The sequence below is a fragment of the Sciurus carolinensis genome, chromosome 4, assembly GCF_902686445.1.
Source record: "Sciurus carolinensis chromosome 4, mSciCar1.2, whole genome shotgun sequence".
Taxonomy (NCBI): domain Eukaryota; kingdom Metazoa; phylum Chordata; class Mammalia; order Rodentia; family Sciuridae; genus Sciurus; species Sciurus carolinensis.
Window position 1 is genome coordinate 90,590,656 of NC_062216.1, and position 23,779 is coordinate 90,614,434.

A 23,779-nucleotide genomic window follows, 5' to 3' on the forward strand; every position below is an offset into this window, starting at 1 on the left:
CAACATACAACTTTTATTTTCCAAAAAAAAAAAAAAAGATTTTTTTTTTTTTTTTTTTGTCTTGTTTCAGATTTCCTGCCATTATTAACTTGGGTGTGATTATAGGAAAACATATACAATTTGCAATTCAAACAGTCTTTAATCTTAAAAGGATTTCCATGGGTGGAAGAATAAGTCCCCTTGCTGTCCTTGGCATAGCCACCGCTTGCTTAAGGGATCTTAACTCAAAGGAGGAGGCTGTATAGCTTTAAAATGACTTCATTCCCATATTTACATATTTTTAATAGGGCTATGATGAATCTCCTTCCGCTTGACTCCTATTTTGAGCTGTGATATTTTAATCTCCATTCTTGCTGCAACTTAGCAGATGAATGTGCAGTGTGACAGAGCTCAGAGGAAATAGTATAAATAAAGCAAAGTGGAGCTATGACATCTCACATTTTATAGCTTTTTTATTGTAGCCGAAGCATAAACAGAGCACAGCTGTGTTATACTTACCGCTGTGAGCACTCCCTCAATCCTTGCCCCCTACTGCTTTTAAAAAGACAGTGCTCTTATTCCGAAAGCTTTGGCTGTGGGTAAGCTGTTCCCACCGGGCCATCATCTGCCCCAGACCTTTATAGTTGACTCATTTCTCCTCTTACAGATGCAGATTTGCCATGTACCACATTGTTCGTCTCATTGAAGACCAACCTGCCAACTGCAGCCCATAAGGTACCCCAGCAGAGGCACCCTGCTCTTTCCTGTTGGAATGAGACTCTACCACCCAAACTGTAATTTTTGCTACTTCTCAATTCCTGTGCACCCAAATACTCTCTTAGAGGAGACAGGAAACTAGCTGGAAGTATTCAAACTTGTGCACTCTCTTAATGAGAGTCCCTTTTAAATGCAGTTGTAGTTCTTGCCTTCAAATTAACTCAGTCAAGTTTGGAGACAAGTTGGAAATGCCAAGAGGGCCAAATGGATTGAGAAGAGAGGTGCTGAGATGGATACAGTAATTCTACGTCTCACAGAAGGATCAGGTTCAGAAGTGTACAGCTGTTCTGAGAAAAAGTAGAACACAGCAAGCACCTTCTACGCTCTGACCAACATGGGGTCAGGCCTGCGTGGTGACGAGTCCAGAATGAGAACATGATCTAGGCGGAGCCAATTACAGTTCTTCCCTGAGATACTATATTAAGTAGAAGGAGAAAGCGGTGAGCTGTGAAAACTCCAGGGCTGTCAACAACCCACATGGAGAAATCTCTATTGCAGCAAGAAAGAATAAAGTCAACCTTCAAACTGACAGGAAGAGCAGAGAAGCGCATCAAGTTCAGACAGTGTGACTCCTGGTTCCAACTGTTCCTGAGGCCCATCTACATTCCTGCCCTTCCCCCCTCTTGGTTATTTGCTTTGCTGGTATTCCTTTACCCCCCAAATTCCAACTCTCTTTCTTAAGCTGCTTCCAATCAAATTTTGTCACTTACAGAAATAATTTTTTAAAAAAAAAGTCTCAACAATTACACCTTCCAGAGGAAGATCATTTTTTTTCACATACCACCACACTAGTTATGGGAAGGAAGGAAAACCCTCTGGGCTTGTAGAGAGATGTGTAATGAAAATTCAAAAGACACATGCATCCAAGTGAAAAGAATATAGGGGGCATAGTAGCCTATACACCAGTGAAGTGAAATAAAGACAGGAAGATTGATTTGCATCATCATTAACATGGAAGGAGAAAAGCACAAGAACACAATGACCTTAAGAACCACCTCCATTGACATACGTAATTGTTTCGAAACAACAGACCCAACTGGGCTAAGTAAGGGCATAGTTGGTATCCCAAGCTTCTCAGCTATCTATCCGCCCAAAGTTGCTCTTCTGCCAAGCTCATTGTTTACCAAGCTGCCAGCCCAGCCCAGGGATCTGATTAGCAATTTGCACTTTTGTGAGAGGATTAACAGAATTCCTTTGTTTTGATGTCGGATTATCAAACTGCATCTTTAAAGAGGTGTGACCTCATCCAGATTCATAAGCCTGCTCCCTTGAGAATGACTTGAATTTTACTCCACTTGCGCAACATATAATTTCATAAAGGAGTTACTGTCAAAACATGGTACTCAATTCTTGATGTGTGTGAAGAAGCGCATTTGTAATGTAAATAACCTCAGAAGTTTTGTGATATTTTAAAATAACCCATCTGGTGGGAAAACAAGGATTTTCAACCCATTTGGTTCCAGCACTAGTAAATTAGTGTGCGTGTAGCTCACAGAACCAAGATAAACCCATCCCCAGACTGAGACTCATGTAGCTCTTATTTTCAAGGGCAAGTATTTTTAATTGTCCCAGTTCTCATGACACATTTTTAAGACAGGAAGCAGAGTACATAAGAGAGTAAACTGAGGAAATCCCAAGAATTTGTCAGCCAAGGTCAAAATGATATCAAATTGTTTACAGCCTGGATTATAAGTCAGCTTTACCTAAAACGCAAAGGAGGAATGAAGAAAACAATCCAACTTTTGATAAATCAAAAACAGACAACTAATTAGAGAGTTCCCTAAAACTTTCACCCAAATTTGAAACAAAATTCCCAAGGAGGGCATCTACCAGGCAATAAGCAACTGATTAAGAAAAAAATCATCTACAGACATTGGGCCAGGGTAATCTTTACTTGAGAAGACATAAGATATGAGAACTATCTCTTGGTAAGAACATGACAAATGTCTGGGAAGTCAGACACTAGGGCAGTTCAACCAAGCACAACACTCTATTTCATAAAAAGGAAACACATACAATTAAATACGTATTTTACTTTTAATATTAATATAGATCATTTCCCCTGAAGTTGATAGAATCGGTAATATTTCTTTAAGTAGAAAATTGAACTTACACAGTGAGTTTCTTGATAGGCCTGATATATAAGGTGTAAGGTGAGTTTGTCTGAAAGCACAACGCATTCACGCCTCTTACGTCAATAGTTCCTAGTGGGAGGTGCTGTGGATTAGTGGAATCACATGGAAAGTCTTAAATATCCAGGTCACATGTTCTCATCTTATAGCTACTAGAAGAGATGAGAGCATTTTTAAAAACATAATCATAATTGGTATTCTATGAATTCCTCTTTCAAAAGTCCTCTTATATTTGTAAATGCCCTTCTATATGGATTATTTGCTAGTCTTGCCTTAGTAATTAAATTGGAAGTATCTTTACAAAGTTGGAGCATGTCTCTTATGAGTGACCTGCACATAGTTTAGTGTTCAAAAAAGTCAGACAAATAAATTCTCAAGACTTGTAGTTAATTAATAGGGAGGTGATAGATGCAAACAAATTCTTCAGGAAGAACACAAATGGATAATAAAAATAATTATTAAGAATTTGACTTTAACCCCAAGCTGCCTATGTGTGATTCAAGAAGAAAACAATGTACAATTATTTATGACTTTTATGGCCATAAATACAGAACCCCAGGCACAATCAGCCTTGAATTATTCATGTACTCCACAAATATTTTTTGAATGTCTCCATTTGCCAGAAACTATCCTGGGCTCCAGAGATACAGTAGTGAAGTCAATAGACCAAGCTCTACACCCTCATGCAGCTCATGTTCTATTTGGGGAGACAAAACATTCACAAGACCAACTAACAGAGATACGCCATGTTAGATAAGAGAGTGGGAAGCAGAAAAATCAAAGTGAGGAAGGATAGAAATACTGCAGCAGCGCTAGGTGAAATTTTCAGCAGGGCTGAAGGGAAAACCTCACCAAGGTATCATTTGATTCAAGACTGGAAGAAAGTGTTAGAGCCATGCAGTTATCAGTTGTCAGAACAAAGTGCCACAGGCCTGGGAACCCTGCAGGAGAACAAAGACCCTAAGAAGGGACAGGGGTGATAGTTTACATGTGGGAGAAGGAGCAATGGGCAGCATGACCAACAAATAAATTGGAACTCCTCTGTGGCTAGAGACAGTCCTGGAAGTGAAGTGGCAGAAGAAAATGTAAGAAGCTGATCATTCAAGAAAGTGTAGGATTTGGAGAAATAAAATTTGCCTGCTTAACAATTTCATTAATTATATATATTAGCATTGCTTTCCTTTTTAGTTTATAGTGATAGCAAAATGAGGACAGTCTAATATTCCCTCTGAGAAAATTATTGTCAACTTTCTGACACATGAAAGATGTCAAACAAACTTGCATGCTGTCCTCCCTCGTGTGTTTCACAGGTATTCCTTCTGGAGTTATAAGGGTGGAGAGATGATACGCTGACACTCCACCCCTCAAACCCTCATCTGACTGTGCTGAACCCAGAAGGCGTGCTGTATACAACTCCACACTCCTCTTGCAGAGTCAGGGTCTTCAGGGATGGGATGAAAAAGACAGGAGAAGGGGGAAAGGTACTTGAGTGACCATGTTCATGGAAATGCTGAATTCAGCAACCCCATGGTTTGCAAGTCCCTTATGTTGAAGACTTTAAAGAAGTTATTTGATGACTTTCAAGGTTTTCTAAAATTGGTACTTCTACTTTGTGCCATGTTTTATATCTACTACATTAAATATATACCAGTATAATCATTTACATGGTCCTGTGCCAAAATACAGAAACGAAGATGCTCATTTACAAATGTGGACAATATCCAAATAAACCACTGATATACTCTGCCAACTTAAATGGATGTAGGGTTTGGAAGAAATACTTAAGACTACAGAATGTACTTTTCTATTTATTCCTGGACATTCAGATATATTGCTTAAATACTTTAAAGATGTCTTAAATTTATAGAAATTACCTAATTTCATCCTCAATATTTTTTACAGTCTAATTTACTATTTACTAAAAGGTGAATAGTTTAGAATACTTGATTTCTGGAAGTACTGTTCTAATTTTTTAAACTTGCAGCTCAAATAAATACATCACCAATTCATTTTAAAGATGCCATTTCACTGGTATAGGACATTGTGGAAGTAGAGATTCCCAGTAATATTATTAGTAACCAGAAGTGCAGCTTTCTCAATGGTTTCTGATTCCATGTATTTATGCATGTTGTTTTATTTTTCACTACTGTTTTTTGATTTCACCATGAGTGGGAAGCAATTTATCTATTTACATTCATGCTTCTGAGGGACTGTGGGCACCTCATGCTGAGAACGTTCTACATTTCATGTTTTATCTTTAAAATTCATGTGGAATATTTTTTAAAAATAAGTCCATAAATGGTTTAAAGTTTTTACTAACTTTCCACAAATTTATTATATAAAATTGGCTTTTGTATACTAATTTTTATACAATTACCATCACCAGCATCACTACTACCATCACTTTTATTAAACCATACTATGTAGTATTATGTACTATGTACTATGTACATCTTGTGCTTTTACAATACTATATACGAAGCTCTGTTTAATTTTATATGTGTTAAATAATTTCATCCTATTAATCCTCATTTCCTGCCAACCCCTCATCCTCAAGTAGCTACTAATCTACCTTCTAAAACAGACATTTGGTTATCTGGATGTCCATTTCAACAAATGGAATCATATAACATGTGTTCTCTTGTGACTGGTTTCTTTCTCTTAGCATGGTCTTTTCAAGAGTCATCTATGTTATAGCATGTATGAGTACCTTTTTATTGCTGAATAATGTTCCAATGTTCATCAGTTTATCTACTGAGCGGTTGATGGATATTTGATTATTTCTACTTTTGAGTATCTAAAAAATTCTGCTATGAATACTGTGAGTTTTTGTGTGGACCTACATTCTCACTTCCCTTGGATTCCCAGGAAGGGAGCTAATGAATCGTAAGGTAACTCAGGTGAGGGTAAACACTTTCTGGAACTGCCAGACTGTTTTAAAAAATGGCTTCCCATTTAACATTCCCATTTGCAGTGTATAATGATTCCAATTCCTCCATATCATCAACACTTGTTATTATCTGTCTTTTTTATTGTAGCCATCCTATGAAATGATATCTTAGTGTGGCCCTGGATTTTAAACCCTATCTATATCCTTGTAACTATTCTTTTTATTAAACTCTCTACAAATCATTTAAGTACATCATCTTCTTGTCAGACCCTGACTGACTAAAAGGTCAATCTTTTCAGGATTGGAAAAACTATTTATATATTTAAAACTATATATATTTGTATATATCAAGTATTATTATATATAGTTATATACTTATAACTATTTTTTCTATAGTTATAAGTATATAACTATAGGCTGTTTTGAAAGCATTCCCAAGTTTCTCCTTTTTTCAGGCTAAACAACCCTAACCCTAACCCTCTATGAACTATTAATTTCTAGATTATTTATCCTGTTTTACCACATTTAGATATTGTCAATGTCCTTCAAAGTATTCTACTCAGAATTGACACATGCGAACTGACCAGAATACATTCTACTGTGTTATTATATCATTGGTTATGGCTATCTGATACTGATGATATAAAAGGTGACAACTACCTCTTGTCATAAGGTGACTAATACTGAACATAAAATCAACCAAAATATTTTAACAGTAGAACATTAATTCAGATATTCCCTACCTGTAGTTGTCCAACTAATTCTTATAATACATGGAGAATTATTTCAATACTGTTAAAATTTTACTTCATTTAGTCTTGGCTAACACTAAGCCTATCAGAAATTCATGTACATCACAAAAGACAAAATAGATCAAAGTACAAAGTATGAGTTTTCCAAAAGAAGAAAGTTAATTGCTACTACCATTGATTTCTTCCTCCTTCATTCAAGTTCTTAATAAAAGTAATAAAGAGGATAACCCCATGAATAGAAAGGATACCACTGTCTACAGGTGTCTTTTGGTTGGTAACCATACATTATCTCCTTTAGGTATGGTTCTTCAGCTATTAATCTATATTAACATACTGGTGAATAAATCAGTCCTTTGTAATTTATCAGAATTTTATGATATGTTATAAAATGACCTTTTATAAATCATGATATCTGATAAAAGAGAGGCCTGTTAAGAAGTAAGGTAATTTTGTATGATTAGATGTTTAAGAACACATATTAGCTTCTGATGAGCAATGATTTCCCTTTCAGCATTTGGGAAATAAACGCATAATAACAACACCAACTAGGATTTTACCAGCTCCCTTTAAACATAACTTTGAAACAATAGAAATGATTTTGCTACTTTAAATGCAGGGTAACATCATTTTAAGTCTTATGGACCTTTCTTCTACAAGTTATTTCAAATTTACCAATAATGATGTTTAAAAACAACTTCAAGTTAGTAACCATCTCATCCCATCCTATATCTTTTCCTGAAATATAGGAGTAATTTTGGGCACTCTCATCTTTGATACTTGAACACACATCATCTTTGATGATTCTCTTTTCCTTACCCCGTACTATATCAAATTGTCAGTAAGAGTATTCAAAAAGACATGAAATAGGTACCATTTGACCAATTCTCACCAACTCCACTACCATAAATCTAGTTCAAGTCCAGAGTACCTCTCACTGGATTACTGCAATGGTTTATGCACCAATTCCCTTCTTACTCTCCTGCCCCCCTACAATAGTGTAAGTTTTTTAAAATGTGCATGTGATATATATATATATATATATATATATATATATATACACACACACATATATATATGTGTGTATGTATATGTATGTGTATATATATGTGTGTATATATATATAAAATATATATAAATATATATATAAAACACATATATATATATAACTCGCATTGTGTCCAAAATATGTATGATTATGTTTTAATCAAAATTAAAATGAAACTTAAAAAAATGCATACCTGACTGTCACTTTCCAACTTGGAGTAGCTTCCCACCATACTTACAATGAAAATTTAAATGATTTGACTCTGTCTTCCTCCCCAAGTTCATCTCCCTAGTGCTCGCCATGAACACCATCTAATCCAGCTACACCAACTTTCTTGCTCTTCCCAGAACTCACCAGTTCAGTGTCTCTTCTGGGTCTTGATCTTTGCCATTTTCTCTTCTGCAAGTCTCCCCACAGATCACAGGATTTGTTTCTTATAGTTCAGGTCTCAGAACATACACTCAAAGAGCGTTCTCTGACCTCATTATCTAAAATGGCACCCCCAACCCTACCCTTTCTCTGCTTTAGTTCTTCGTTTAATTCAATGCTATCTTGATGTATTGTATATTTATTTGCTTATTTCTCTATTTACCCTATTCACCCCTAGAACCTAAACTCTTTCAAAGCAGGAGCTTTTTCGTGCCTTATACACCAGTATATTTCTGGTATTTATAATAATATCAAACACACAGTGGACACAGGCACTCAAAAATAATTTTTAAATGAATTGAATATCTCAAAAGAACAAATCTAATGATATATTGTGATCTTGGTGGAGACAGGGAGAAACTGGCAGGACTGAGAACAGCTTTTACAAGTCCTCCAGGCACACTGTGCTTTATGGCCCCCTGTGAGAGCTCAGTCTTCCTCCCCTAACTACATCAATCAACAGACCAACAGGTCCAGACTGAATCCTCTGTTATCAAATAACAGCAGCATATGAGAACCTTCAAGCTCGAGAGTAGAACATGAGTATTTTTTTTTTCCTTTTCTATCTCAACCACCACTCTCCCAATTATAATAAATGAATAAAGTAGATTGAAGCTAAGGAAAAATAAAGCAAAATTAGAAGCTGGCAAAAAGCAAACCTACTGCCTGGGGCAGCCTGGGGCTGATGGATGATGACAGCTAGCAGACAAATCCTGTTCCCCATTCTAAATTCTGTCTACTAAACAAATTAGCCAGCTCATCAATATCTGCACGGCATTTACCTTCTGCAGAAACAGCTGCTGCAAAATCACGATGCTGACTTTTTGGGTTGTGGTCCTGCCAATGGGACGCAATTACAGGCCAATCAGGGTCGGAGATAACAGAATGACAACCCAGTATTATGAGGAAGGGTTCTGCAAGGGATTGGAGGATAAACAGCTTTAGGATCATCTGTAGTGAACCTATCACCCCCTCCAACCCTCTCCAAAAAACTAGATATTTGAATGATGAAATGTGTTCAGTTGATTCTTCTGCTAGTAATTTACTATGTAAAATTTACACTAAAAACATTAAGCGATTAAGCAGAAACTTACAAGATGTATAACCGTACATAAGTTTCATGCTTTAAAACAAGGTCCTTTCCAAGAAAACTAGTGTTCAGCTTGAAAATGATGTTTAAAAAATGGTCAAATTTCTTCTATTCTATTAAAAAATCAGGAGATGACACTATCTTCAATTTTAACTATAAGAAACTTTGTCCTTTACATGGTAGGGTGACTATAGATAATAAAAATGTACTTCACATTTCAAACAGCTAAAAGAATTTTGAAAGTTTTTTCCATAAAGAAATGACAAATATTTAAGGAGATAAATATGTTTAGCCAGATGTAAACATTATACAATATATATATGTGTCAAAACATTACAGAGTTCCCTTATTACTATGCACAATTTAGATATTGGTTAAAAAATAAATTTAAAAAACCCTTTATCCCCAATTTTCAAAGAGAGAAGAAAGTAAGACCAAATACAACATACATAACAAATATATCTTTTCCCAAAGGTTTAAAATAAAAAGAGCAACAGACAACAGAAAGGATTTTATGATTAATTTCACAGGGAAGGCACCTACATGAAAACAAAGATGGCAAAATGTTCTTAAAACACCCTGCATTGGGAAAGCTTAAAACTATGAGTGGCTTCACAATAGTACCAGAACTGAGACCTGACCACACTATTAATTAATTAGGGGAAAGGTGACTGAAAGAACATGCAAGAGTCTTTGCAGACTGCCCGAGTCTGTGCAAAGCATTTTCTCACCCAAGCCCTGAAATTCTTCAGAGTGGTAAGAGAAAGCCTGCAACTCTCTCTAGCTACTCTTGCCCTTCCCACTCAGGGAAGGCACACCCATCCTCACCTGAGCAGGAAAAGGAGATGATCATCAAGAATCTCAGCAGAGAGAAGCAGAGACAGGCTCCCAAAGTCCTTCAGCAAATACCCATGATCCTAGTCCTCAGGGCAGAGGCTGCCTCCCAACACTGCCGACACTCAGAGCAGGCTGAGGAAAGTACCTGCCACTACTGAGGGTAGATGTCAAGGTCATTGCCATCTCAAGAGGTCTCACAGGACAGGTGTGGTTATTCCCTGCTCTTCCGCTCTAAGCATTTGGTATCTACCTTATTATCAAAGCACTTATCAAGTCCTATGACTAATGGTTGTACAAGTGTTTGCATCCCCTTCAGATTGTGAGGAAATACGTTAAATTCTTTTGGGAGCACACCAAGAATTGTACCTGAAAGCTGTTCAGTAAGTGGTGGGAGAGGGTATTTGGTCCTCTAGCCTCAAGTTCACATTCTCCTTAAGTTAAAATGAAGGTGACAATACAGAAGACAGGTGTTCCCTCAAACCACAAAAATGGCATACTCGTGATACTGGCTTTCCACATAAGTCAAAACTTTTTGTTTTTCAAATTATTATAAACATTTTCACTAAATGGTGGGCTTCAAGAGGTCAAAGAAAAATTTCTCTCCCCTAAACATAATATTTGATGATCTCAGATTCTCAGTAAATGATTGTTGATTAATAGGCAGGCTACAAAGCCCAGCTAGAAATTGATGATTCTCCCATTTTTTTCTTCCCATCACTCATTATGCTTCTCTTAGGGAAGAAAAAAAAAAAAATACTGGTAGGCAACAATTAATCCCTTTCTTCTTCTGTGACTAAGAATTTTATCTAAAGAAGTTCTACCACCTCCTTCTACCACTGTAGGCATGGGGACTACAAAGATCTAAAACCTTTAGAATGAGGAGGGCATATGAAGGCTTGTCATCTGTCTTCTTGGCTCATGGCTCTGGGAAAATAAGTGTGGAAGGAACTCCTCTTCTTAGGAGGAATTCACTTCTACTCCACTCTCAGTGAGGAACTAAAAATCTAATCCAAGGCCTCCTTCATTTGGTCTCTGTTCTCCAGTGCAAAGTTATTTGCTGCTTAACCAGCGCTATGACATACTTCTTGCATCCTAGCGGGACACACTCCTACCCCACTGGGGGGAGGCCATGCTTTCTGGGTGAAATCTGACCACCACCCGCAACACACACACACAGCTTTCCTGGCGATGGGCATAAACCAAACTGCATGGGCATTTACTCAGACACAGAACCTGGGAACAACGGCAAATATCACCATCCTGAACAACAACAACAAAAAAGCTACCATTTTGTCAGTAGCAGTCTTTAGAGTCAAGAAGTCACAAATCTGCAATGGGTATAAGTCTTTGAGAAGGTTTAACTGAAAGAAATTTTAATAGTCATTTTAGAAATAAGAGCATTATGGTGACTTGAAGAAGCTGAAATAATTGACCACCCTAGACCTCCAAAAAACAACCTATATATTCTCTTCCCTTATTGCTCTCTGATTTACTGTGTGGTTTCAAATATGTGAGCAAAGTCTCTGGGCTTTACTTTCCTTATCCATGAAGCTGAATGAAAACCACTAAATTTCATTAACTGGCAATAATTCTAATAAAACTTAGTTAAATATTTCTAAATTTTATGATCCTTAAAATTCCAGAAAGTACTAGTACAGTGAAAATAATACAATAGCATTCTACTCATGGAATGAAACCATCAGAGATGCATGTTTAGGATTGTTGTCTACCTCAATATCTACTCTAGGGTGCAGGAAATAAGTAACTTGTGCTATTTTGTGGTCCCTGACAGGCTCATGCCTCATCATACCCCTATCTCTAATCTTCTAGAACTCTCCAGCTAAAAGCCACTTTCAACCTGGGATTTCCTGGGTACTGCTAGCAGTGACATCAAAGTCTTCAGTTCAAAGGTCACATCTTCTCTCCCACTCCCCTGACATCTCTGGCTGGCCTGCCCTCCCAGAATGGATGCCCTCTTCATCTCTAAGAAGTACATGCTGCTATGAGAAGGAGTCTGGGGAGGGAGGTTATTGGTTGCAATTGTTTGAAAGATTCTAATAATTGCAGCTAGAGATCCATCCTCTTGTGTCACAGAAGTTGGAAAATGGGTCAGACATAATGCATTTGGTTAAGTGTCTAAACTGAAAAGGTGCTATTTTATTTTAAATGGCATAGTCTTTACAAAGGCTGAGGTTACTGGTGCAATGCTCTCTCATTTTAAAACGTATCAGGGACATGCCCTCCGAGGGTCAGGCTTTCATTTGCTGATGTTAATTCTCAGCTGCCTTCTCCTCGTCCTTCATTGTACCCTGTGTCTTAGCTGGGCACGCTCCTGATTCCCTGCTATATCCAGACGGTCCATGTAAATAGTGTTTATGTTAAGGAAGTCATGTTCAGTGTGACTGGAGCACACAGAAACTGATGTTGTTGTCACTTTAGATTAAGCTCTTATTTTAGTAAAGGAGGCAATTGGAGCAGGCAGCTGAGTGGCCGAATGAAATATTCAGCTCATTTCATTTAGAGCTGCCCAGTTTCCATTGTTCATGCTGGCAAGGCTGGTTAACCCCGTCAGTGCTGGCGCAGCAGCCGCTCCCAAAGGCTCACGCACCACTCTGTGCACAGGCTTCCCGCGGCCGACCCTGTTCTCCCTGTCTAGGTCCATACACCTAGAGGTAATCAGGTGAATCATGAAGGAACAGTTTCCCCCAGATGTGTCTTTGTGATCTCCTGTCCATTTGTGTGATCAGATTGATTGCTTTCAAAGGGACTGTCTGCATGTGTGTGGATTATGCCCCAGTCTCCAGGTACAACCTGCAGATGGTGAGCACAGAGATGCTGAAGACAGTACTTCGGTGACGACTACTAGAATGTTTAAGTGTAAACTGTGTCTGCCAAAGGACCATGGTGGGCTTGATTCTCTGAGATGTTTTAAGGATGGCTCTGGAACCAGGAGTTGTTTAAAACATGGGTTGAGGACAATCAACCCATAATGAGTGCACTAAAGGATACTAGTTATATGAATTTCCATTGGAAACTCACAACTGGGAAAGACTCAGGTGGATACAGAGCCTTAACAGTTCCTTGTCACCTTCCTGAAAGTATCACTAATTATCTCCTGATCGCTTTTCAGAAACAGAGGCATCCATTAGACTCTCCTACCAATTTATCATATTCAATATGATCAAAACATCTGACATCTAAGGCTTACTTGCTTTTCATTCCTCCATTTCTCTCATTTCTCCTTCCCTCTTTCTCTTTCCTCCTTTCCTTCCTTCCATCTTCTTTGACAAGTAAAACCAGATAAGATAATTAAGGAAATGATTAAGTATTATTTCCATATATCAAATCCCTGATTAAATCAAAGACTTTCATAGTTTTTTACACAAAGGAAAATGCTTTGTGGCAGTTTTTATTTGTGGTGGTTTTATCACCTCAAGATCCTGAAAAGGTAGAAATTATTCTTAGCTGCAATTTACAGATGTTATTTAATGTCTACATAAAGTACCAAGCATCACTGAACAATAACAACTATGTGTTGTTACAAAGATACACTCAACTCTAAACCTAACAAGTAATAAATATATACCAGATTGTGTGGTAGGCTAAAAGTAACCTTCACCTTCATGGTGTCCAAACATTTAATAAGTGTTTATTCTGCGGATCCAGGTTTTATGGAGACCCAAAACTCATGCAATTTTAGAAAATACAAATTAAAATATAAAGTGTATACTTATCATGATAAAAAAAAATGAACTATAAAATTCTGAGCTACATCACAAACCACCAAATTGGGAAAAAACACAAAACCCACAATACTTATATTGATTAGCTCCCTAACCAGGCCTCTTACAATGCCCCAGTTGTTGGCTGCATACTGACTGTCTCTTCCAACTGTCAGTTTTCATAGAGATAATATGGAAAGTTTTCATCCTTTTATCCAGTATGTTTAATCAAACTTGGTTTTTAACTATTCATAATTAAAATTCAGAAAACATTCAAGTGCTCACACAGTAGTATTAGTGTTTGTATTATTGCTATGGATTTGTGCCCCAAAACACAGGAATTTTGAAAAAATCCTATTTGTGTAATATCTATCAAGGAAGAAAAACATACATGATTCATTAATAACAGTGTAAAAAGCAAACATCAAGTTCCTGACAGGGAAGAACTTCTATGTTGACTAGGCGCTGATAAAACCCCAATTCTCTGCTGATAACAATGCACATCTAATAAGAGGAAAGATTTTTACACAGTATAGCTTCCTCCTCTGTATATTTTTTGTTCAAATTATTTCTAAGAGCTTAATTAAGGTGTTAGTGATATATAGTAAATTGTATGCCTGTGAAGTTTTTAATTTGATAATGTATATATGTATATGTTTGTTCCTTCTAGTTATACATGACAGTAGAGGAATTTTGACATATTATACATACATGGAATATAACTTCCTGTCCTGGTTGTACATGATGTGTGATTACATTGGTCATTTATTCATATATGAACACAAGAAAGTAATGTCTGATTCATTCTTTCTCTCCTATTCCTATACCCCACTCCCTTCCCTTCATTCCACTATCTAATCCATAGTACTTCTATTCTTCCCTACCCCTGCCCCTTATTGTGAGTTAGCATACACATATCAGAGAAAACCTTGGGCTTCTGGTTTTTGGGGATTGGCTTATTTCACTTAGCATGATATTCTCCAGTTGCATCCATTTAGTGGCAGATGTCATAATTTCATTTCTTTTTATGGCTGAGTAATATTCCATTGGGTATATATACCACATTTCTTTATCCATTCATCTGTTGAAGGACGTCTAGGCTGTTTCCATAGTTTAGCTATTGTGAATTGTGGCTCTTTATATTTCAAACCTAGTATCTCTCCTACCACATGGACACATGAGCTGCCAGTGCTATAGGATGTGTTTGTAGAGCAATATGGCCTCTGGCCCAATGTCTAAGTTTTGGCAGTGTGGACAGATATCAACTGCATAACTATACATAGAAGTGATTGTAAACAATGTAAATATACCTCACTTCATTTAAAATCATGGTATCCCCAGTTTGGTGGATGTTCCACCAAAAGATAGCCATAGTCTTTCTAATGTCATCCCCATTCAGGAAGCAACAGGGAGACTGAAGTAAAGGTACCAATCTCAAATGGCTACATTAAAATAGCTTACTTTTCAAATTTTACAATAATCATGCAACCATGTGAATATATTGCCTGGTACCTTACCCCAGACCTGGGAAAGGATCCATAGAATGGAAGGGCCCAGATATATTTAGTATCATCTCTGATGAAAGAATTTATTCTGTCTCTAATTGAGCAAACTTTTTTTGTTTTAACAGTGTCAGATGCTTTTCAGTAATTATGATTAAAAAACATCAACTAATGGAATGCCGTTTCAAGCCTGCTATAGTTAGGATCTGGAATGTCCTCCACAGGTCCATGTGTGTGTCAAAGGCTTGTTTTCTAGCTTAGCACAATTAGGAGGTGGTAAAAACTTTAAGAGATGGGACCTAGTGGGAGGCTTTAGGTGACTGGGGGTAGCCCTTGACAAGGACTGAGATCTTGATCTCTTCTTCTTTTCACTTTCTGGTCATGAGGTGAGCAGCTCTGGTCCGCCATGTGCTCTAGCCATGATGTACTGCCTCAGTATAGGATCAAATACAGGATCACAGGCTGAAACCCAAAACTGTGAGCCAAAATAAACCTTTTTTCTCTATAAGTTGATAATCTCCAGGTATTTATTATGTAAGGGGAAGTTGACTAACAAAGACACAGAGTCCCACTGGCAATTAACAGTAATTGGAGAATTCAATGGAAAACGTAAAAACAACAACATTTGGAGTAAATTTTGTTTCTGGAATTATAAAACTTTGAGTACAAATTTTCTAAAACACAAAGACCTTCCACCTCTGAAGTACAGATAAAATGTGAAATTAAACAAATTTTAAAATGGCCACATATTGCAGCAGCTAAAATAATAAAACTCGAGAAAAAAAAATACACATATGATTGTGATAATTTTGGATTGGCCACTATTAGGGAGATTATGGAGGCATAAATTTGGAACACTGTTTTCCAAAGATTCTATAGAAATAAATAAGGAAATAACTCCAAAATTAATTGCAATGTAATTTTTTCTGAGCAACATACAAATGGCAATCTAGTAGCACATTATCTCTAAAATATACATGTAGCATATGTTGTATATATAGATACAGCATGACATTTTTCCATTAAACAAAATATTAAATCATAATTTTCTATACACTAGTGATACAGGGAAAGTTTGCTAAATTATTCAATATAAGGCTTTTATTTTGTTTGTTCTATTTTAATATTTGATTATTCAATAGAAAAATACCATTCTTTGTACTCACATTCATTAAAAAGATAAAATATGAATTTTCAATCCAATCATTAATCTTATATCCAATTCATAATTCAGCATACTCATGAAAGAAGCTAAACTTACTGAAGATTTTATATTCCCAAACTTTCATTAAAAAAATGTTTAATTGAAAAATGGTCTTAGATTTAGGAATCAAATTTTAGTTGAAATTTAAAGGTAGATGGCCAAATCTCTGAAGTGGACAAGATGACTTATTAAGGATTTCGATGCTTTTTCCTTTTGTTTTCTATCTTCTTTCTTCCTCCCTTTCATTTTTGAAAATATAGGAATTGAGCGACCTTGCCACAAAAACCATTAATAAGTAATATATGAATTTTAAGAAAAAACTGACACATCAAAGTTCTTAAAGGAGGGTAAGAAAAGAATCGATACTTTCAGGAAAGTTATTGAGTAACAGCAAAGCAAAACTTAAGTAAAAGCGCAAATGCCCCAAAGTTAGCAGAAATTAATGAAGTTTATAGTCACCTTGGAGTGAACACCTGGAAACATTCAAAATCCAATGCATATACCAACAGACCAAAATTGGACCAACAAAGTTTCACTTACAAGGTCCCTATCTAAATAGACAATGATTCAAGGTAAGAGTGTTGCCAGATAAGTACTAAATCCCACTAGCAATGAAGAACCAACCTTTCCCACTCTCCACACATTGCACAGGTAGCACTGCACATGCTTCTACAAGATGGTTCCCAAGTAGGAAGAGAGTATGCAATAGACCTAATATTTAGTATCAAAGAAAATATTTTAACAAAGCTACTTTGAATCTTAAGTGTCCCTGATTGCCATGTGATAAAAGCCTTAGTCCCCAGTCTGACACTACTAGGAAACAGTCTCTGGGGGCAAGTCCTGAAAAGGGATAGTGGAATATCAGACCCCTTCTCTCTTTCACTTTCTGATCATGAATGAAATAAGTGATCTTGTTCTTCCAAGTATTCCCACCACAATACGCTATTCCCCAACCAAAGATCTAAAAATAGGCCCACCTGATCATGGATGAGAACTTCTAAAACTGAGAACCAAAATAAGTCTTTTCTCTTCATAAGTTGATTATGTCTAAGGTATTTAGCATAGTGTTGGAAAGTTGACAGATACAATAGCCTAATGAGGTAAATGACTTGTAAATGTCATTGCCTAAAATATGAGGTGGCACTGGATGGCCTAGAGTCCAAATCTAGTTCATCCTCTTTGAAATCAGAATGGTTTCTAACAGATGAACATTTATAATTGGATGAGAGATTAGACCTCCAATTAAGTAAAAAATACACTCCTCCCCAAAAATTCAACTTTTCATTAAAAAAGAAAAAAAAAATCAATTTTTCTCATTAGTGGACTTTTAATATAAAATTTAACTTGCTCAATTATTATAATTTTTAACTATATAAAAAAAAAATCAATGCAAATTATTTTTCATTCCTAAAGTATACAATATCAATTTTGCCCCTAGCCTACAAAGTCTGAAGTATTTACTCTAGCCTTTTCAGAAAAAGTTTGCCAATACCTGACCTAAAACAATCTTGTTTTCAATAATTGTTTTAGCTCCACCCATTTCTAGGCTTTATAATATATGTATGTATGTGTGTATGCATTTAGAGCATATAACATAACCGCTTACATAGAAGACTTATTACTGCCTCCTAATGTTTCCTAAACTACTTCTAAGAACAGACCACAATATCTACATTCAGAAAAAAAAGATTCTTACAGTGAACTTACAATAATGGATGGTATTTATCTCACTTCAGCATAAAATGAAAAGGAGGTACCATTCTTACCTAATCATTTAGTCTGAAAAAATTAAAATATAATGCCCAGTGCTAGTTGGAATCAGGACAAGAAAAGTTATTTCTACATTAATTACTGCAGACGTTTGATAAGAGATAACAAAATGCATTAAAATATTTACACATGTTGACATAATAAATCCACTTCTGTAAATAGAAAAATATGAAAAAACACAAAGATCTTCAATAAAATGTTATTTAAAATCGTTACCTGCCCTGACTTTTTCCACTTTTTCTTAAAGGCCCTACCATTCACCAAGTCATAGATGTGAGATATCTTGGCACTAATCTTTCCCTTACACCAGCCTAGCCAATAAATCCTCTCTTAGTCTTCCTACCTTTTTCTTCTTCCTCTCCAAGCTATAATTCCCTTTTAAGAAATTGTCGTCATTAAAATATCAGCTTGGGGTTAGATGCACATTTGTGAAGCTTGACACTTATACAATGTTGGAGTCAAGAAACAACGCAAAATTGTCAGTACGAAATTTGTGTGGGGACTCCAATGCCACCCATCAATGAAAGATAATAGAAGGAAAAGGAGGTATGGAAAGAGAAACTCATAACTGACTGAGGTTCAAAACTTGGGTCTTTGCAAATTTATAAAAACATACAATCATGAGAGCATATTTTAAGGTGCCTACCAAAATATTGCTAGGGGCCCACGCAAGCTTCACTTATTTAGAGTATTATAACAGATTTTTGGGTATATCTGGCTCCTTACCCAACTCTTAGTTCCTGAAGTTTGTAACTTCTAAGTTCTCTATCTAATCATATTGCTGCAGATTAATTTTTCTAAAATGAAATTCTAAACATATTCCTTCCCTACTTGAAAACCTTTCTTGCCAATAGGATAATTGGCACAAATCCTCACATGATATCATCCCCACCTACTTCTCCAATCTCATTCTCTGTTGTTCCAGACATGCTGCTTTATTTACAGTTCCTTGTAATGTTATTTCCATCCTCCCATACCTTAGCAGATGTCCTTCTCTCTAAGTGAAATGTATTTTCTCCTCTTTTCTGGCTAACAGATTTTTAGTGGGGTTTCTATCCCAACTTACCTTTTAAAGCATTCCCAGACCTGACAATAAAGTTAAGAGCAACTTCTTTGACCACCCGTCCCCAGTACTACACTTATCACTTAGTATAAGAACTCATTCACTGTTCCCCCTGATAAATAAAAGCTTCTTAAGGGCAGAAACTTTGTCCTAGCCATCTCTAGATCCTAAGTGCTACATGGAGTAAGTGCTCAGTAATTCTTAGTTGGATGGATGAATAAAAAAGCAGGAGAAGCAAATGCATTCACACATTGCTTAATGACAGGAATATATTCTGAGAAATGCATCATTAGATGATTTTTCCATGTATGAACATCACAGAGTATAGTTTGCACAAACCTAGATGGTATAAGTCACTTACTTGATGGAGTGTCTCAGTGCAGATAAGGTAAACATATCTGTGAGGCTGCTGCCCATATAACACATCATACTGGTTTTTATTCTAAGTAGAAAGAGTATATTCTAACATAATGATTAAAAGCATAGTACAGTAAATACATAAACTAGTAACATAGTCTCTTATTATCAAGGATGACATGACATATCTAACTGCATGTGCTGTACTTTTCCACAGTTAATAGGGCAGTGAGTTTGTTTACACGAACATCACCTCCACTGTGGAAGTAATGCATGAGGCTTTGGCATTAGGATGACTACAATTTCATGAGGTGCAGAAATTTTTCTGCTATTTTATTATAAGACTACTGCCATATATGCAGTCTTTCATTGACCAAAATGTCCTTATACAGCACATGAGTGTATCAAAAAAAGCTAATTCCGATGTTTTTGTTTATTGGTATTGTTAGCTATTTTTAGACCCTTATTTAAAAACATTTATGACTATATTTTATAATTGGAAATTTAATTTATAATAAAACATTTGTTTGAGTCTGACTCTAATTTTCACTAGATCTTCTACCTAGTTCTCTTAAAACTCACACACCTGTGCCAGACTTATTTACATGCCAAGCAGTTTCCCTTGCTTGAAATCATGTTTAGATCCCTGCACACAATTAACTAAATATCCTTAGTGTTGCTTCACTAAAATACACACATTTCTCAGTAAGTGAGCATCCATTAGAGTTTTGGCAAGAAAACTCTTATAATGGACATTTCTGTAGGCATATACTTCAGGCCCTAACTGAAAGGAATAATAAAAATTTTTTACCATCTGGAATAAAACAGTGACAAATATTACAAGACTCAAATTATGCTCATATGCATAAAGCCATGTTTCCAAATCACTGTTATAATTCCTGTCTCCTACCTAGGATGCACTAAGAGTTGTTTTTAAAAGGAAAATATTCACAACAATCTGATAATTCTCCTAAATATAATCCCCACTGAAGTTGAACATATTTTACTCTTTTCTAGTGAGGCTATCATTATCATTATCCAGTAAATGCCTGCAGGAACTTTATTGCAAACTGTTTATCCCTTTTCTTTTGCATGATTTAGATATGTTGTTTTATTACACATTGTTTAAATATGCCCTGTGTGAAAGAGACCACACACACAGCATATTTAGATATGAATATAGGTCAAGAGCACCAAAAATGCAAACCACAGGCCAAAGGAATAACACCACCACATTCAAGCTGTACCACTGTAGTAGCTGAACCACTAAGATCCTGCAAGATCTGTATCTTGAGTTCAAATATAAACTCATTCTTTAACCACTGGTACAATGGTATTAGTTGAGACCTCTCTACATACACAGAGCTCATTTTTCTTAAACATGAGGCTGCCTATCACATGACCTAAGTGAGAGTTCCTTTCCTAGGGGGATGATGCCTTACCCAGCCTGTGTGGCAATTTAAGGGACAGACAGCACCTCTTTGGTACACCAGTCCACCTGTCTATGCATTGCCCGAGGTGAACTATAGTACAGTGAAAATAATGCAAGTTTCAAAGTCATAGAGTTATGCCACAGAATCTCTGCACTGACACTCCAAAGTCTGTGCAGCCATGAAGTAACTGAGCATTTTGGGGCCCCAATATTATGAGTTGTCATGTGCCCCTCAACAATATCCAAAATGCAGAGGTTGAAGTTCTAATACCAGTACCTCAAAATGTGTCCTAATTTGGAAACATGGTCATTGTAAATGTAATTAGTTAAAATGAGGGCATTATTATGGACTGTAATCCAACATAACTGGTGTCCTTGTAAAACGGGGAATTTGGACATAGTGGTAGACATGTTGCATTAGTCAGATTTTTGTCACTGTAACAAAATATCTGAGGCAATTAACTAATAAGGATAAAAAGTTTATTTTGGCCCATAGTTCTGGAGGTTCCAGTCATTCAGTCACACTGGTTTGGGTGTCTGTCAAGGGTAGACATTGTGGCAAAAGCACACAGTGGAGCAAACTGCTCACACCATGAGTCAGAAAAAAAAAAAAAAACAACTGTCAGGGTGCAACAATCCCCTTTGAAGGCATGCCCCTAGTGACCTGAGGACTTCCCAAAAGTCCCCCACCTCCCAAAGATCCCACCACCTCCCAACAGTGCCCCCTGGAGATCAAGCCTTGAACACATGGAACTTTAGGGCAATGACCATTCAAATCATAGCCCAAGCATAAGGAAAAAATGATGTCAAGGGAGAAGATGGTCATCTTGAAGCCAAAGAAAGGAGGTTGGCACAGATCCTTCCCTCACAGACCTGACGAGGAACCCAACTTGTATGTGTCTTGATTTCAGAGTTCTATCCTCTGTAATTGTGAGACAATAAGTTTCTGTTGTTTCAGTCACCCCATCTGTGGTACTTTATTATGGTAGTCCTAGCAAACCAATATCTGGTTTCCTCAAATGCTAAATTCTTAATATAAAATGTGCAGTGCTATTAAAAAGATTAAGAAATCTCATGGTAGGTGCTCAAAGAGAGCAGGCAATATTTTATCTTCACATGGGACATAATATCGGAAGTATTTACCACATTTCCTTAGGTCTGGCTTCTTTCCCCATCAGTCAGCCAGGTAGTTACAATCTGTCCTCACGGCAATAGAAAACTACCGGCAGAGAAGGAAGCATGGGGCAAAGGGGAGGGCTGATTATTAGGCAATGAGTTTCAAAGCCTAATGCCCTCTGGGCAATTGGAAAGATTCCACATACAGAAAACTGATTTAGAAGAGATTGTCCAATGTATGAACTAAGTTAAGAGCAGACATAGACCCTCTAAGCAGAGAATTAAGTCAGTCAAAACATTATAGACATTAGTGGGATCCAGGATCAATATGGGGATGGAGTGGTCACAACTTTATTGCCCTTCACTCCCCACTCCTCTACCCCAACCTATTATGGGTAGAATGACCAGATGTTAGGTTGGAAAATTCAACTGAGCCACTTGCATCAAACAGATATGAATTCCAAAATAAAGAACAAAACATCCATTTTAAAAGAAATTACAAGAATTAGTTGAATGACTCTAAACATCATGATGTCAAGGATAAAAAGAGACAAGGAGAAGTTTTCTGGAGGAGTTCTTGAACACAGCTGATGCCCCCTGGAAAGGTTCACCCTGTGCCAAGCAAGAGAGATGGAAGGGGCTACTTTTTCCATAAGTCTTTAGAGGTACAATTTTGGAAGGCCTAGATGTATTTTCTAGAGTTTGGAAGATCCAGTGGTCTTCAGACTGGCTTCCACCTTGGAAATCTGGAGGACAAGAGGTTGGACAAGGAGCAACTCTGGAATCTGAGAAGTACCTGTATCCCTTCTTGCCCATGGAGTTTATTAAGATGCATGTCTTCACAGAGCACTTGGGGGACCATGTGAGAGGAGTCAGAATCCAGTCCAAGAAGACCACCTAGAAGCATCTGTGAGACAACAATGAAGTCCCTGGGGAATGGACCATCTGAAAACTAAGCTGAGCAGGGAACAGAGAGCTGAAGGAGAAGCCCTGCCCCAGTGAGGAGAGCTGAAGCCAGATGCCCCAACAGGGAGCTGCTAAAGGCCTCCAAAAGGGGCTAAGAAGAAGTCAAATTTAAATACCTGCTAAGACCAGAAAGCAAATAGCCAGTTACACATAGCACTGATGCAACTAAGAAGTATCCCGAGCTGCTTTCTTCCTCTTCCCCATGCTCCAACCCCAAGGTTTCAGCAACAGCAACTAGGAAGTGGGAGAGTAAGTGCAAGAAAAAGAAAAATGTACACCCTCTCACACTGCAATAGCCCAACCTAAAAATGAGGCCCGACTGGAGATGAGAGATAATTTGATATTAAATCTGAAGCTATGTTTATGGACATTCTAGTTTGTAACTGGAGATTATTTTTGTGACATATACCCAGAGGCTTGTTTTTTAGGCTACGACTGAACCTTAAGTACAGACCCTGCCTGAGACCTAAATTTCACCCAAAGGCAAGGAAATATCAGCCACTCTTCTCCAATGTTTTAAACAAAAAAGAAAAACAAAAAAAAAGCTAGAGATTAAGAAATATATTGTGTTTGATTTCCAAGTTGTACTTGTTTAAAGTATTGTTACAAAGAGATGTGAACTCCAAATACACTAGGAAAAGGGGAATAAAGTCAGGAGAAAAGACTCCTTTCCTGGGTGAAGGCTGGACCTTAGAAACTGCTGGGCAGTATGTTCA

General features: G+C 36.9%; 1 protein-coding gene across 4 annotated transcripts in view; it reads right to left on the minus strand.

Annotated features, from left to right (window-relative positions):
- Positions 1 to 23,779, minus strand: part of Sox5 (SRY-box transcription factor 5) — a 943,363-nt gene that overhangs the window by 774,268 nt on the left and 145,316 nt on the right. The window contains exon 1 of one of the 4 annotated variants that reach the window (XM_047549530.1): positions 8,787 to 8,922. The exons of the other annotated variants lie outside the window; for them this stretch is intronic. The gene's annotated coding sequence lies outside the window, so the exon portion shown is untranslated. Of the gene's footprint in view, positions 1 to 8,786; positions 8,923 to 23,779 lie in introns of those variants that run through there. 4 annotated transcript variants of the gene reach the window in all.